General features: G+C 43.7%; 1 non-coding gene across 1 annotated transcript; it reads left to right on the top strand.

The window, feature by feature from the left end:
* The first annotated feature begins 330 nt into the window (after positions 1 to 330).
* LOC144496239 (U2 spliceosomal RNA) lies at positions 331 to 518 on the top strand. The gene has a single exon (XR_013498405.1). It is a non-coding gene; the product is annotated as a U2 spliceosomal RNA (small nuclear RNA).
* Positions 519 to 15,614: the final 15,096 nt, after the last annotated feature.

Below are 15,614 nucleotides of genomic sequence, written 5' to 3' on the forward strand. Positions count from 1 at the left end.
GAGATAGAACATTACTTGTTCCTCACTAGCTTCATGGCTACACCATGTGCAGATTGCTTTGATTCTGTTCAGCAGAACACAGTTGATATCTGGATTCTTTTTTGTTCTTCACTGGCCAAGAACCATGACCTCTCAGCATTCTTCCTGGGATTTCTGGACACATGGCTTTCAAAGCCTGCTTCTATTACAACTAAGGTAAAATGGCTTCTTTGTTCATTTCAAATGAGGCATTGTTTCACTGGGCAAAGGAAGTAATTACATTAAGGTCTTTTGAAGACCCTCCCTGTCTCCCATTCTCTCAGAAACCAAAAGATTTGTACATCATTTAGAATCGCTTCTTGGCCTTTTGGCTAAGATCAAGTGTAGTTTTGTTGTCTGCACTTGGTTGAAATCATGAGGTTACACTGAGGCTTCATTTGAAGCAATTTTTAAAAGTGGCATCTAGACCTTTGGCTAAGATGCAAATGAGATCAAGCCTTGGAGGAGGTGCAATGCCTGCTCCAATCAGCTTAGATCATGTAGATCAAGCCCAAGACAGGAAGTGGTGAGCCTGTCTTGTCAGCTTGGATCTGGAATGTCTCACTTGCTGAGACTTTGAATTGGACATTGATTGGATTGAATTGGATATAAACAAAAAAGAATGGATGTTCCTGGAGGGGTCTTTGCATTTTAATGACTTTTTAAGTAGCCAGCCCTAGAGATAATAAAGTCAGACAAGGCTTGGACAAACACAGAAAGGTGCCATTCTCCCATTTTGAAAAGGGTTTTTAAACTCAATTTAAAGTCTTGGAAGCAAATGTGTACCTTTTAAAGAAGTTATCCTTAAAATCTATAATATTATAATTACACATTTGTGCAGTGGTAAAGATCAGTTACCAGGTTCTTGTGATGTTAATTGTTGGATAAATATTGAGCAGGACACCAGTGATAACATTCCTGCTCCTCTTTCATGTCCACCTGAGAGGGCAGGAGGAGCCTCAGGTTAATGTTTCATCTAAAAGACAGCACCTCTGACAGCACAACAATCCCTCAATACGCTACTGGAGTGTCAGCCAAGACAGTTGTGTCCAAGTTCTGGAGTGGGACTTGAACCCCCAACCTTGTAACTCAAAGGTGAAAGTGTTAGTGACTGAACCACAGCTGAGAATTAATTGTACAAATCAGGTACCGTAGCAGTTTCTTGGTGAACTTCATTAACACACTAAAGATGGTGAAATGGTAACCAGCATTGTTGAGGATGCTTGTGCTAATTCATTGTAAATTAAATCCAAATTGGGTTTCTGCTTCCACATAAATTACACTTTCTTCTTTGCATACATAAATACTGCAGCATCTTCACTGAACCATTGCCAGATTTGTGCGAAATCATGTTCACGCGAAGCGATATGCTTGAGGTTTTTCCCTTTTCATTTAAGTGAATTACATTTGAATTGTATTTCATTTGGATGTTTAGTTAAGGAATATGCCAGATTGGAAACTGATAATCACACACACAAAAAGAAATCTGGACTGGGTGATGAGTTAATAGGAGTTCAAATTATCTGTCTCCTTCACACTTACAAGCAGTATGTAAACACTATAGGCTGAATATGCTCACATGTTTAGGCTTAAACTCTAGATGGCAACTAATTGTAACTCATTTTAATATATTTTTTAAGTAACACAGTTCCTTGATTTTCAAAGCATTTTGTTTCATTTTAGGACAGAATTTTTACTGGGTATATATTTTCATGACGTGGAGATGCCGGCGTTGGACTGGGGTAAACACAGTAAAATTCTCACAACACCAGGTTAAAGTCCAACAGGTTTATTTGGTAGCAAAAGCCACTCAGCTTTTATTTGGTAGCAAAAGCCACTGTTGGACTTTAACCTGGTGTTGTGAGACTTCTTACTGTATGTGGTGAACCATAGATGGTTACCACTATGGGTACTGAACCATAGATGGTTAGCACTATGGGTACTTGTACATATGTTACTGTTGGGGTTAGGGTTGGGGTGTTCTACCTGTTGGTATTGTTCTGTGGTACACTCCGGTTGGCTCCGCCTACCTGTGGGAGTATAAAGGTCACTGCACTGCCGGGTGACCCTTTAGTCTGGGATTGTATTGTTATATAGTGTGCTCCATTCATGTTACTAATAAAAGCATTTATTTCCCGGGTCCGATCCAGCCTCCCGAGTGATTTAATCGCGCATCACTGTATATATTTTCAGTCAATGACTTTCAGAAGTTCATTAAAAAGATGCACCTAATGTTTACTCCAATATTTATAGTTTTCTTTAATAAACTGGGGGCTAAATTTGCCCTCAGCTGATATTTTCAAAGATGTATTTTATTGTATGGGGGGTAATTTTAACCCCCACCTCAAAAATGTCAGTGAGTTGGAGTCAGATGAACTTTAAAAATGTTAATAAATCTCAATCCTGACACCAATCCACTCATCTTTGGGTTAAAGAGAGGCAGGGCAGGGGTCTGACAGTCAACCTATTGCCAGGATGCAGGTTGACAGTGCAGGTTTAACCCTGACTATTAGGTTTCCCAAGTCTTTGGCAGCACAATAGCTCAATAGGCATGAAGACAGCTTTGGAGAAAAGATAAGTAAGTGCCTTTTACCGCAATGTTCATGGCCATGGAGGACTGGAGCTCCATGCACCCCCCTCCAAAACCCACCCACTAACCTCTGACCTCGTCCATCAAATTACCTGTTTTCCTCTGATTTCATATCTCTGCACTCCCCCCTCCCCCCACCTCCACAACTGAACCCCATCAGGCACCTGCCTTGTGCTTCTATTGGGCACAAAGGGCATTACCCCCTTCAAGATCAGGGATTATACCAGCTACTTTAGGATTAGAAACCCCGGACCCCTCCCCACTCCGATGTGCTCACACTGGCAGTTTCGAGTACCCCACCAGAAGTGGCGGTCTACTCTGAATTCCTCCGCACCTGACCCGGAGTGGGGGCAAGTCTGTCAATCAGTCCGGCTTTCAGGTGGAGAGTCTGTTATAATAAATATACAAATGTACGCACTCTGTCAAAACTGCAGAGCAAACCTAGAGTTCTGGGTCCCAGCCAAAATTCTCCCCCCCCCTCCCCGCCACACACACAATAAAAAACTGTGGGTGGAGGCCTTGTCCAGGAACTGCTCAGGCCCACGTGACAATCATTCAGAAAGGTTGGCTACACAAACTTTATGTGCTACCTACCTCAATCTGAACAGGCACAGGCAGTCCACGGATGGTGGCCCCCATGCCTACAAAACCGGTACATGAATTTCTAACTCATTATTCCAGCCATACCAACACATTCAATTATACAAACGTCCAATTCTCCAGTCTTGGTGAGAAACTTTCTTTTTAATTTGACAGTTCTCCTGATACTTTAAAAATATTTTCTGGTCTTGTTGCAGCCTCTTTTATATCTGGAACTTGTGTAGAACTGATGAGCGCCCTTCTGGGCTGTGATGTAGGTGGATTCAGGCCAGTGCCAAAGATCACGCCGCTTCTGATTAATTCTCTTCCATGATCTGGTCTACCTCCTGCTCAGTGAAATTGGACTTCCTTTTTTTTAAGTCAATTAGGCCACTTTCCAAAGATTTTTGTTAGTATTACCGTGTGGTTACTTTTAGGAGTTGTATGTCTCATCTGGATTTAATTTAAGTAATTAACTGGGATTATTACTTGTTTCTGATAGCAGGATATTGGGCCCAATTCTCCGGAATTGGGACTAAGTGCCACTCCATTTGGAAAACAAGAGCAAAATCTTTCACCCACCTGAAAGATGCCAATTAGCTCATTTCCAGCAACCCGCTGCCAAGTCACCCTGTTCCGAGACTAGGCTGCCATTTTTAAAGGGGACCTACAATCTCTGCACTCAGAGACAGGCCCCCCTCCCCCAGAATAATGAAATGGTGCCCTCTCACTGACCAGCGGAGCACCCCCAACTCCTCACCAAAGAAGGGCATCTTCCCCCTACCCACAAATAACCCCACCCTCCACACCACACCACACAGGTGTAAGGGCGACCTGACCGCTCCCCACTTAGCCCCCCCCCCCCCCGTCTCAGTTCCCCTCCTATCTCAGACCCCCTCCCCTCAGCCTTTTTCCCCTCAAACCCCCCCAATCAACCATCCTCCCCATCAGATCCGCCACTCGGACCCCCTGCCCTTTCAGACCCCCTACTCAGTTCCCTTTCAGGCCACGTGCCTTGGCAGTGCCCACAGTGCACTGTCCCCTGGCACTCTGACACTGACACTTGGTGCCTTGGCCCCAAGGGAGGGTCAAGGAGCTAGGTCCAGTGGCCATTTGCCCCTCTGCTGCTGCCATGCTGCAGAAGTAGGGTCCCTCAGGGTCCAGGGAGTAAGGTCAGCTTGAGCTGAGGGCAAGCGATTGTGTGACGATATTGTGCCTTTAAAAAATGTATTTTAATCATGCTCTCTGGGGTTTTTGTAAAGCAGACCTGCCATTTTTGTTTGATGCAGGGGTGTAACCAATATCTTTTATTGTTGCTGAAGGAGGATAATTGATGCAATGTTTATTTTTAATCTAGGCTTATGCAGTGTCCTGGGGTTTTTAATGACCCTTTTGAATGGCTGGTGGTAAATGATTGGCAGGTCAGGTGATGCCTGGAGGACAGTTTTTTTTCCACAGGAAAGACCAAGGCTTCAGTATCATTTTGGCCCAGAAGCTGTTTGGACTTGAGACAGAACACATTGTTTCTTATTTCTCTTGCTGGAGTTGGTAATCCTGCTGTCTGTGGGTTGTTGCTGTAAGCTCAAGGCAAGCAGTGTCTCTGTCTCTCTCTCTGGAGTTCCACGACTGGGAAGCCTCAGTTTTAATCCAACATTTCAAAGGACCAATTCACAGCAGGTATTACAAAACTGCAAAGTCCAGTATCACGTGAGCATACTAACTTTTGTGCCAAGTCTAGGAAGGGGTGTAGTTTATAGGATGTTGTTTGGCTTGGAACATTATAGTTAACTGGCTGTTAAGGTTTATACTGTACCATGCTCAATATTTGTAATTGGTACTAAGTTATACTAAGTTTTTATTTATATTTTATCTGTGTTCTGAAATAAACTTTGCTTGATAAAAGTTTCCCAGTGGGTCACCTGAATCATATCTGAAGTGAAACACATTATGCTCACCCATGCCAAAATCAAAGCACAAAACTTATGGTCCAGACTGAGCTTATAAAACACCTTGGAGTTTCTGACCTCACCACTTTCTCCCGAGATGGGGGTGTCATGGCTGGACTGCCCATTCTAGCACTGGCAGACCTGGAGATCACCCCAGCATTGTGATTTCAGGCAGCCCTGTGATCAACATTCGCATTCCTGCCAGTCAGCTGTGAAAATTCTGAAGTGGCCGGGTCACTTTAATCTCCATGCTCCCTGGTCACTTGGCAGGATTTTAAATCATTGAAGAACTCCAATGTGCAGCATAGATTTTCCTTTCTCCCTGTCAGAAGCTGCGGGTGAGAGCTGACCCCTTTGAAGTCCCTTGACAAAGAGGAGATTTCACCTGCAGGGGTTCCATTCTGCCCAGCTATGCACTCAGCCCCAGTGTATGCACACAGCTTTGACTTGAAGTTATGAGGTTTTGTAGCAAGTTGAATTCTTTGAAACCCTCTCCATTCCAATGGAACTCTTTGATCTTTAACAAATTCAATGTACAGAGCCTTGAAAAATACTTCTCTTGACAGGTCAATGGATTTCTACCATCCTCTAGCCACCTGTGTTTATTTTCATTTCCTTTCACAGTTGAATGCACCTCAAGTACCCGTTATCCTGTCCACAATACTGACAGAGTCTAAGCCTGATTGACAGCCTGTGATTTCTTTGAAGCATTTGTGGTTTGCAAAAGAGGAAGTGAAACCACAGTTTGTCAGGATGTCTCTTCTTTCTGAGGGTTTAGTGGTGCTCCCCTTGAGCCATATCCCAGTCTGGGGGTAGCACATGTAAAGGCTCCCTGTGCCGTTCACATTGGCAGGCCAGGTGAACCACTGAGAAAATTGTTCCATTTACCTGAAAGGTCACTTCGTCCTTCCTACCAGCTGTTGGCTTGCTCCAGCTTGGAATCTGCATTAGCTTCCCATAGGCCCCTGTTGAAATACTCTCAGGGTCCCATTGATATCAGAACATCGTGATTACATTTATGCACAAAGATTCCACCCAAGTTCACAGGCATCCCTCTCATCCAAACCAGCAGCCGTCAAATCAAAGATCAGCGGGAACACAATAGGATGCCACTTCAACTGCCAAGTCGGGATAAATCATTCCAAAAAGATTTTTCAATGCAACCTGCAGTTAGAAATTTGTCAGATATGTATAGAAAACTTAAAAAATAACAGCATTCCAGGGAAAGACTACTTCACTTGAAAGGTTGTCAATGTTGTGTTGGAGTCAATTGATAGGCAACAAATAAGTCAGCACAGCATTGACATTGCACAAGTTTTCTTACAGGGATCGGCAATAAATGCTGGCCTAACCAGCAATGCCCACATCCCATGAAAACAAATAAGGAAAAGGTGCTAATCCATAATACCCTATTGATGATTTGTTCTTCAGAGTACCTTCAGACTAGCTCTTTAATCATACTGCTCTGTTAAGATTTAATTCTTAGCTGCTTGCCAAAATTGTTGTCGCATAATTCAGGATTATCACTTGAACTGTGTATATCACAGGTGCTGCTTAGCTAAGGGAAATAACCAAGATGGCACTGGAGCATGGCGACTTCTTGCAAGCTGTGCCCAGCAGAGCTTCTAATTCTATCTTTTACTCTCGTTCTATGCTTTTAAAACTCTACTCTAACTGTTATAAACTCTCTAACAATGCTTTAATTCAATCTCTCACACCCTAGCTTTGCCTGTAACACTACATTCTGCACTGTTGCAGGCTTTGATGTCAGCTTTTTAATTGATCACAAGTTTATCCTTCAAGTTACCAGATAAGTAACAGAGTTTTCTTAAGCAGCTGCTTTAATACAAGCTAGAGCAAGGACGCTGGGAAGCTATGGTTCACATCTCTGTAGCTAGCCAGAGTGGTGTATTCAAAGATACAAAGACAATTAAAGTTTTCAACATCGATTACAAGTAATTATTTGATTTGATTTGATTTATTGTTGTCACATGTATTAACATACAGTGAAAAAGTATTGTTTCTTGCGCGCTATACAGATAAAACATACCGTTCATAGAGAAGGAAACGAGAGAGTGCAGAATGTAGTGTTACAGTCATAGTGACTGTACAGTCAGGTGTAGAGAAAGATCAACTTAATGCAAAGTAAGTCCATTCAAAAGTCTGACAGCAGCAAGGAAGAAGCTGCTCTTGAGTCGGTTGGTATATGACCTCAGACTTTTATATCTTTTTCCTGAAGGAAAAAGAGAATGTCTGGGATGCGCGGGGTCCTTAATTATGCTGGCTGCTTGCCGAGGCAGCGGGAAGTGTAGACAGAGTCAATGGATGGGAGGCTGGTTCGCGTAAACCAGCATAAACCTATCACAATCACTTTAAACTTGCTTCATTATAATATCCAATCAGCGTGAAGACTTCATAATACAACTCATTTCTGTATCTGTGGATTACTCCCATTTTCCAGTTACAAATGTCTGATTTATGTGCTTTGCCAGACTAAGGCCTTGCTGTCTGTCTGTGAAAGCTCTAATAAGAAGACCTTTGCTTCTCAGCCTGTGTGATTTTTAACCTTGTGTGACCATTAACTCTTTTGTGCACCCTCTCCCTTCCTTCTCTATGTATGGTATGCTTTGTCTGTACAGCACAAGAAACAATACTTTACACTGTGAGAATAATAAATCAAATCAAATTAAGGAGGAAACCTACAGTATCGATGGCTGCATATCCAATCTATATTGGAGAACTTCCTCTTCGACAATGATCATGTACCTGACAATCTCAACCTACTGCTGCTATACCTTTCCGAAATCTTGACTGTGGGAGCAGCGTCTGTCGAAAAGCCTGGTTTCCTTCATTCTGATCCAGCTGCATGTATAGGATGTAAGACCTGCACGACTTAATAGATTCCTATAAAACTGCAAACCTTCCGCCTCATTAGTCTAGCTACATGCAACTTTTGAATGGTCAATCCAATATCTGATTTAATTGAAGTATTGAATAATGGATTAATCTTCACTTTTGATTTTTCCTTGTGTGATCCCCATCTGTTGTAGTTCCATGACACTGCTAAAGAAATGCCACTTTGATACTGAAATACGGACAGCAATCTGACACTATAAAGAAAACCATCACTTGAAACAATTACGAGCTTACCTTTTGACACAGACTTTGCCTCTTCTCACTTTGTCAGATTTCCTAGTTAATGCAACTCCACAGTGTTTTATTCTTCTCAGTAATGATACACTTTAACTAGAAAATAAAAATCCGTGGTTTGTCCAGAGGAATGAAAGAAAATGTGTTTCCAGCACAGAACAGTACGAAATATACTGGTTTAATCTCGGAAAAAATACAGATTAAATTCTGTAAGATATTTAAAGGTCAGGGAATAGGGTTATACTTTTTGGACTAATTGGAATTGCAGACATCACTCGCTAACAAGATCCTAGTTTTGCTCTTTTCAGTACTTGATCTTAATGATGTCGCACAGTTTTTTTTTTGTGGTTTTCCAACCCAACGCTGCAGCAATAGTTGACATTCTTGTGCTTATAACATTCCTTCATTAAGAGTTGGGCAGAATTTATTAATATTTATACAGCCCACAGAGTAACTTCAGAATCAATTATTTCTTAACTGTTTCAATGTCACATACTATGCAGCCATATCACCACGACAGGCTTATTCACATGTAATAAGTATCTCAAACTACTAGGCATTATTAATAAGAGAAAACAAATCTTTTAGATTCAGATGTGATGAGTTAGTATGGACAGTGATTTAATATTGCCAGAATCTCTGATCTTTAAAGCTCATTAAAGTCGTTGCACGCTGTCCCATTCCCTAAACAAGAGTATAAGTATGCTGTGATCCATATCAGCTTTGAGTTTACCCTGCAAATCCTTAACTGTGTTAATATTTTTAAATGTAAAATTCCCCATTCTTGCCCTGGTATTGATAGGGCATGGGAATTGTCAGGCTGCAAGAAGTAGATGAGATCTGAGTATAAAAATCACCAAGCATGTAAGTGGTGCGGTTGTCTTTCTAATTAAATTTTAAGAGGTGTCTCACAGTTAGAAATAAATGGGGATAAACATTGTGGTTGGGATTCTCCGATCTTGTTCACCCTGCCACCGCTGGCAGTGAGAACGGAGAATTTGGCGCTCAGCCAAAACCCCATTCACTGCAGCGGGACCAGAGGATCCCAGCTGCGGGCGAGGTCGGAGAATCCCGGCCTGTGTTTGAGGTTGGCTTTATGGCATTTGCTGGCTTTAGTTATGTGGATGGATTCGTTGGCCTGTAACTTCCGAGTTCTGGGGCAGCGTATCTGGGGTTACCCTAATGATGCAATGGGGATCCCTCCTGCCCCTTGCTCCCAATGCACCACCCACCCACTAGAAGTTCCCAGATAAGGTTTGCATGGCAATTGCTCAGGATTGCTTCACAGCTCCAGGGTCCCGGGTTCGATTCCCGGCTCGGGTCACTGTCTGTGTGGAGTTTGCACGTTCTTCTCGTGTCTGCGTGGGTTTCCTCCGGGTGCTCCGGTTTCCTCCCACAGTCCAAAGATGTGCGGGTTAGGTTGATTGGCCAGGTTAAAAAAAATTGCCCCTTAGAATCCTAAAATGCGTAGGTTAGAGGGATTAGCGGGTAAATATGTGGGGGTAGGGCCTGGGTGGGATTGTGGTCGGTGCAGACTCGATGGGCCGAATGGCCTCCTTCTGCACTGTAGGGTTTCTATGATTCTATGAAGTCCACATTTACCACATTGCAATTTCCTTCCACTGGGAACCATCCGAAAATGTGATTTAAATCCAGTTTCTGGGTAACTATAGGATTGACCCACCCTGACTAACCATAAGACTTCTGAATACTCTACACCCCCCACTACAAACCTGTTCTCCCCTCTAATGGAACATGCCACATACCCCTCCATCCCCCATTGCACACCTCCTCCACCCCCGCCCCTCTCCCCATCTCCCCAAACCCCCCACGGGACCCCCATATCCCCCAACCCCCCCCCCAAGGATTTCCGTACTGCCACCCACATCTCCACAAACCCCCTCACCCATCCCCTACCCTCCCACAGGATGCCCCTACCCTGCCCACCAACCTGCACATGACCCCCCAATGACAGCCCCCTCAACTGCACACCCTTCCCCAACTGTACAACCCGACTATATCCCCTGCCACTAGACACTGCCAACTGACTCCCCCATCACTCACTACCTGATCCCCACCTCACCACCAACCACCCAACCTCCCCGCCAACTGAGACCCAAGCCAACCAACCAGCTCCCTTCCGAATGATCCTCATCCCTCACCCCGATTATCCACCACCCCTCTCCCCAATTCTACCCACTTTACTTTACAAACCTATCTATTCCCTGACTTGAAAGTGGCTGGATCTTTAAATTTACCTGCTTTATGGCAGCTAGTGCCACAAGGAAGGGTGTGTGCCTCGACTGAAGGTGTCCGAAGCTCACTGACCTGATTTTGATTTCATTTCATTTGATTTCATTTGATTTGATTTATTATTGTCACATGTATTAGTATACAGTGAAAAGTATTGTTTCTAGCGTGCTATACGGACAAAGCATACTGTTCATAGAGAAGGAAACAAGAGAGTGCAAAATGTAATGTTACAGTCATAGCTAGGGTGCAGAGAAAGATCAACTTAATGCGAGGTAGGTCCATTCAAAAGTCTGTTGGCAGCAGGGAAGAAGCTGTTCTTGAGTCAGTTGATATGTGACCTCAGACTTTTGTATCTTTTTCCCGATGGAAGTAGGTGGAAGAAACAATGTCCTGGTTCATGGGGTCCTTAAGTATGCTGGTTGTTTTGCTGAGGCAGCGGGAAGTGTAGACAGAGTCAATGTGTGGGAGGCTGGTTTGCGTGATGGATTGGGCTACATTCATGACCTTTTATAGTTTTGTAGTTTTGTACCTACGCAGTCCGCACTCGGAAGATTGGGTGAGAGGGAATTGCCTTGATTTTGAGATAGGAAACGAAGAGCAGAATGACAAACTGACTCTGATTGCCACTCAGCTGAAGTTCAGCCCCCGATCTTATTTGTATTTAGCATGTCTTTGAATACACAACAATATTAATGATCAGTGAAAAATACTTCACTAATTGTAAAGTTCAATGGGAAAGCCAAATATGTTCTATTTATTTGTCACAAGTAGGCTTACATTCACACTGCAATGAAGTTACTGTGAAAATCCTCTAGTCGCCAGACACCGGCACCTGTTCGGGTTCACTGACGGAGAACTTAACATGGCCAATGCACCTAACCAGCACGTCTTTCAGACTGTGGGAGAAAATCGGAGCACCAGGAAGAAACCCACGCAGACACAGAGAGGACATGCAGACTCCGCACAGTCACCCAAGCCAGGAATCGAATCCAGGTCCCTAGCACTGTGAAGCAGCGGTGGTAACCACTGTGCCATCATGCCACCCCAATGCATTGATACAAAAGGTGCTATTCAATGCAATTCCTTCCTTAACGGTCTTTTCTCTGTAGAACTTGGGAGTAGGAATGGAAATGCCTGTCCAGCAAGCAGAAAAACAATTTTGGAACATAGATCTGGGAAATTTTTATATCTAACTTGTCATTCAGTTGCTTGGAAGATATATAAAAACCTTTGGTGGATGTCAATGTTCTTTTAAATTTCTTGCAAAGTGTTTTTTAAAGAACAATTAGGGGAAGCTGGAGCTGCCTTCCTGATGTCCTGCATTCCATTCTGTCACTGGGCTAGATGAATGTCACACTGTCAAATGGAATTTCCAAAAAATCACCTCGGGAAGAGTTTTGTTTGCAGTTATATTTTTCCGAGATTATGTATTATCTTGGAGTCCAAGCTAAACTAACTCACAATTTGAAATTTCCTGATAGCTCAATTAGTAAAGGAAGCATTTAATAATTAGAAGTGATTGAAGAGAAAGCCAGCTAACAATTTTATTCCTGATTACTGTCCAGTGCTAGATCGGAGCTAAGGTAAGATCTGACCTTTATGCCACTATTAGCACTTCCTCAGTTCTTAATGCCACCATTAACACCCCTTTGCCTTATGTTCATGACATATTTGTCAATCTCTCCTTAGCTCCAACTATCTCTGACCTTCTATTCTGCCTCACCTCCAACCCCCTCTCCAATTACATAATTCTGTACATTTCTATCCCTCTTCAGTTCTGTAGAGGATCACATAGGCTTGAAACATTGGAGGCGAGTTTCCAACCTCCCCTCACCTGCCGCAGGTTGTGCCAATCCTGGAAAATAGCGTGGCCTAAAAATCAGTTTTGCGCTTGGCGCCAAAGTTTGCAATTGTTTCTGGGCACGAGGCCAATTAGCATATTTAAAATAACGTTTAAATATGCATTGTCCGTTCGATGTTGGATTCTCGCAGTTCCTGGGACCTTCCAACCTTCGGGCACAGCACAGGAACAGCGAGAATCACTGCTGGTCTCCACGAGCAGAGACTAGGTGCAATGGCTATGCCGGGGGCTCAGAGGCCATTGAAGCCCCTGGCTGGTTGGGGGTGGGGGGTTGCAGGGGTGTCCATCAGGCAGTGCCCACCCTGGCAGTGCCACCAGGGCACCATGACCATGCCCACCGGGCACTGTCTTTGTGCCGGGACAGTGCCAAGGGGTTGGAGCCTAAGTGAGTGTGGGGCCTGAGTGGGGGCTATGATGGGGGGCTCTGATGGGGGGAGCATGCAGGGGTGGAGCAGGAAGGGGGACATGTCGGGCCCCAAAGCCCCGATGCCGATGATTCGTGTCAGGGAGGGTGTGTGGAAACATGCCACCGATGGGAGCGGTCACGAGTTCCGTGCGGGGAGGATGAGGGTCTCCCTGTGCACTGTAAAATCAGGGCGTCCTTCCAAAATGGCACCCGAGTGCTTTGCAACCGGGCTTACTGGTGTGTTTGGGCCTCGACCCCCCTCACCCCCAGAACTGGCACGCAACTCGCCACTTTCCCAAGACATGACTTAATGTGGGACGATTGTGGTCTGGACCATGCCTGACAAACCAGTGCGGATTGTTCCATTTTCTCACCATTCTGACACACTTTCTGGGAAATTTCTGCCCATTAACTCTGTTTCTCTCCACAGATGCTGCCAGACTTGCCGAGTTTATCCAGCATTTTCTATTTTTATTTCAGGTTTCCAGCATTCACTGTATTTTTCTTTCATTTATAGATGTTAATATGTAAGGATTTCGCCTTTAATTCATAAAAATCATTACAGTTACACAATAAACCCATACAACCTCATTTCCTGCAGTCTAAGCGATCAGGTTTAGATTCTGCAGATTTTCTTCCCCCAACTGCTCTGATAGCTGAAACTAAAATTCCTGGTATTTGTTATTTTATCTTCCACGTAATGTGAGATTCCTCAGATAATGCCTGGAATGTATGCTGAAGTGAAGTTCTTTTTCAGCAAAGCTCCAGACACTGACACAGTGGCCATTTTGATAGTTTAATCGTTAATCAGTTTAACCTGATATTTTCTGTCTGGAAGTACAAAGGGACAGGAGATGCCCTGGGCATCATTGCACATCATGACTACCATCGACACCGCAAACCGCCGGCTCCAAGTGGAGAGGATCTCCAAGAAGATCGCGCATATCGACACAGGCATCAAGTTTCTACAAAGATGCAAGAAAGCAGACAAGATACCGAAAGGATTACAGATCACAAACCCACTCAGGTACCTTTAAGACTTGATTAGTTGTAAGTATTCGCATTCCAACCATTATTCTGTAAATTGAGTTTGTGTCTTTATATGCCCTGTTTGTGAACAGAATTCCCACTCACCTGAAGAAGGAGCTTAAGGCTCCAAGAGCTTGTGGCTTTTGCTACCAAATAAACCTGTTGGACTTTAACCTGGTGTTGTTAAAACTCTTACTGTGTTTACCCCAGTCCAACGCCGGCATCTCCACATCATCATTGCTAGATACAGGTGTTGATTATAAGGAAACTCCTTTGCTCAACCAACTTCCACTGTTAACACAAATTGTTATCTGCTTTGATATAGCATTAACTTTCGGAACACACAAAGCAAATTCTAACATTCCCCCCGAATGAACCTTAATTTCAAACTGTTCATTTTTTTTGTTGTTACATTAAACATAGAAACATGGAAGATCGGAGCAGGAGGAGGCCATTCAGCCTGCTCTGCCATTCATCAAGATCATGGCTGATCGTCCAACTCAATAGCCTAATCCTGCTTTCTCCCCATAACCTTTGATCCCATTCGCCCCAAGTGCTATATCTAGCCACCTCTTGAATACATTGCTTTTTGAATTTACTATCTGGAGCACCTTGATAGTCCCTACAGTGCAGAGAAGGAGCCATTCTGCCCATTGAGTCTGCACTGACTCTCTGACAGAGTATCTTACCCACGCCCCCTCGCTCATCCTATCCTCATAACCCCACACATTTCTCATGGCTAATCCCCCTAACCTACACACCTTGGGACACTAAGGAGCAATTTAGCATGGCCTAACCTGCACATCTTTGAATATTAAACATTACAAAATAACAATATTTACTAATGGGTTCACAGATATTGTTAAGCACAAGGAATTTCTCCCTGCTCATGGGGACTTTTAAATGGCCCACATAAATAGGTAAACTTCTCCAGCAATTAATTCTCAAACAGGCAACAACACACTCCACATATCTTTAATAAACAATGGTCAAAACAAGCCAGACAGTTAAAAAACAAGAGAACACGTGAGACCAAATGGATTGTCCCAAGTTGTACTTCATCACTTGAATTAGGTCCTTTCCAAGAGAAAGGTTTTTACAGTAAGATTCTTTGATTTGGTTTGATTTGATTTATTATTGTCACATGTATTAACACAGAGTGAAAAGTATTGTTTCTTGCGTTATACAGACAAAGCATACCGTTCATAGAGAAGGAAACAAGAGAGTGCAGAATGTAGTGTTACAGTGAAAGCTAGGGTGTAGAGAAAGATCAACTTAATGCAAGATAAGTCCATTCAAAAGTCCGATGGCAGCAGGGAAGAGCTGTTCTTGAGTCGGTTTGTAAGTGACCTCAGACTTTTGTATCTTTTTCCCGAAGGACGAAGGTGGAAGAGAGAATTTCTGGAGTGCGTGGGGTCCTTAATTATGCTGGCTGCTTTGCCGAGGCATTGGGAAGTATAGACAGAGTCAATGGATGGGAGGCTGGTTTGCATGATGGATTGGGCTACATTCACGACCTTTTGTAGTTCCTTGTGGTCTTGGGCAGAGCAGGAGCCATACCAAGCTGTGATACAACCAGAAAGGATGCTTTCTATGGTGCATCTGTAAAGTTGGTGAGAGTCGCAGCTGACATGCCAAATTTCCTTCGTCTTCTGAGAAAGTAGAGGTGTTGGTGGGCTTTCTTAACTATAGCGTCGGCATGGGGGGACCAGGACAGGTTTTTGGTGATCTGGACACCTAAAAACTTGAAGCTCTTCTGGTCCTGGAATGACAGATTCCCCA

This window comes from Mustelus asterias, chromosome 7, assembly GCF_964213995.1.
Source record: "Mustelus asterias chromosome 7, sMusAst1.hap1.1, whole genome shotgun sequence".
Classification (NCBI taxonomy): Eukaryota; Metazoa; Chordata; class Chondrichthyes; order Carcharhiniformes; family Triakidae; genus Mustelus; species Mustelus asterias.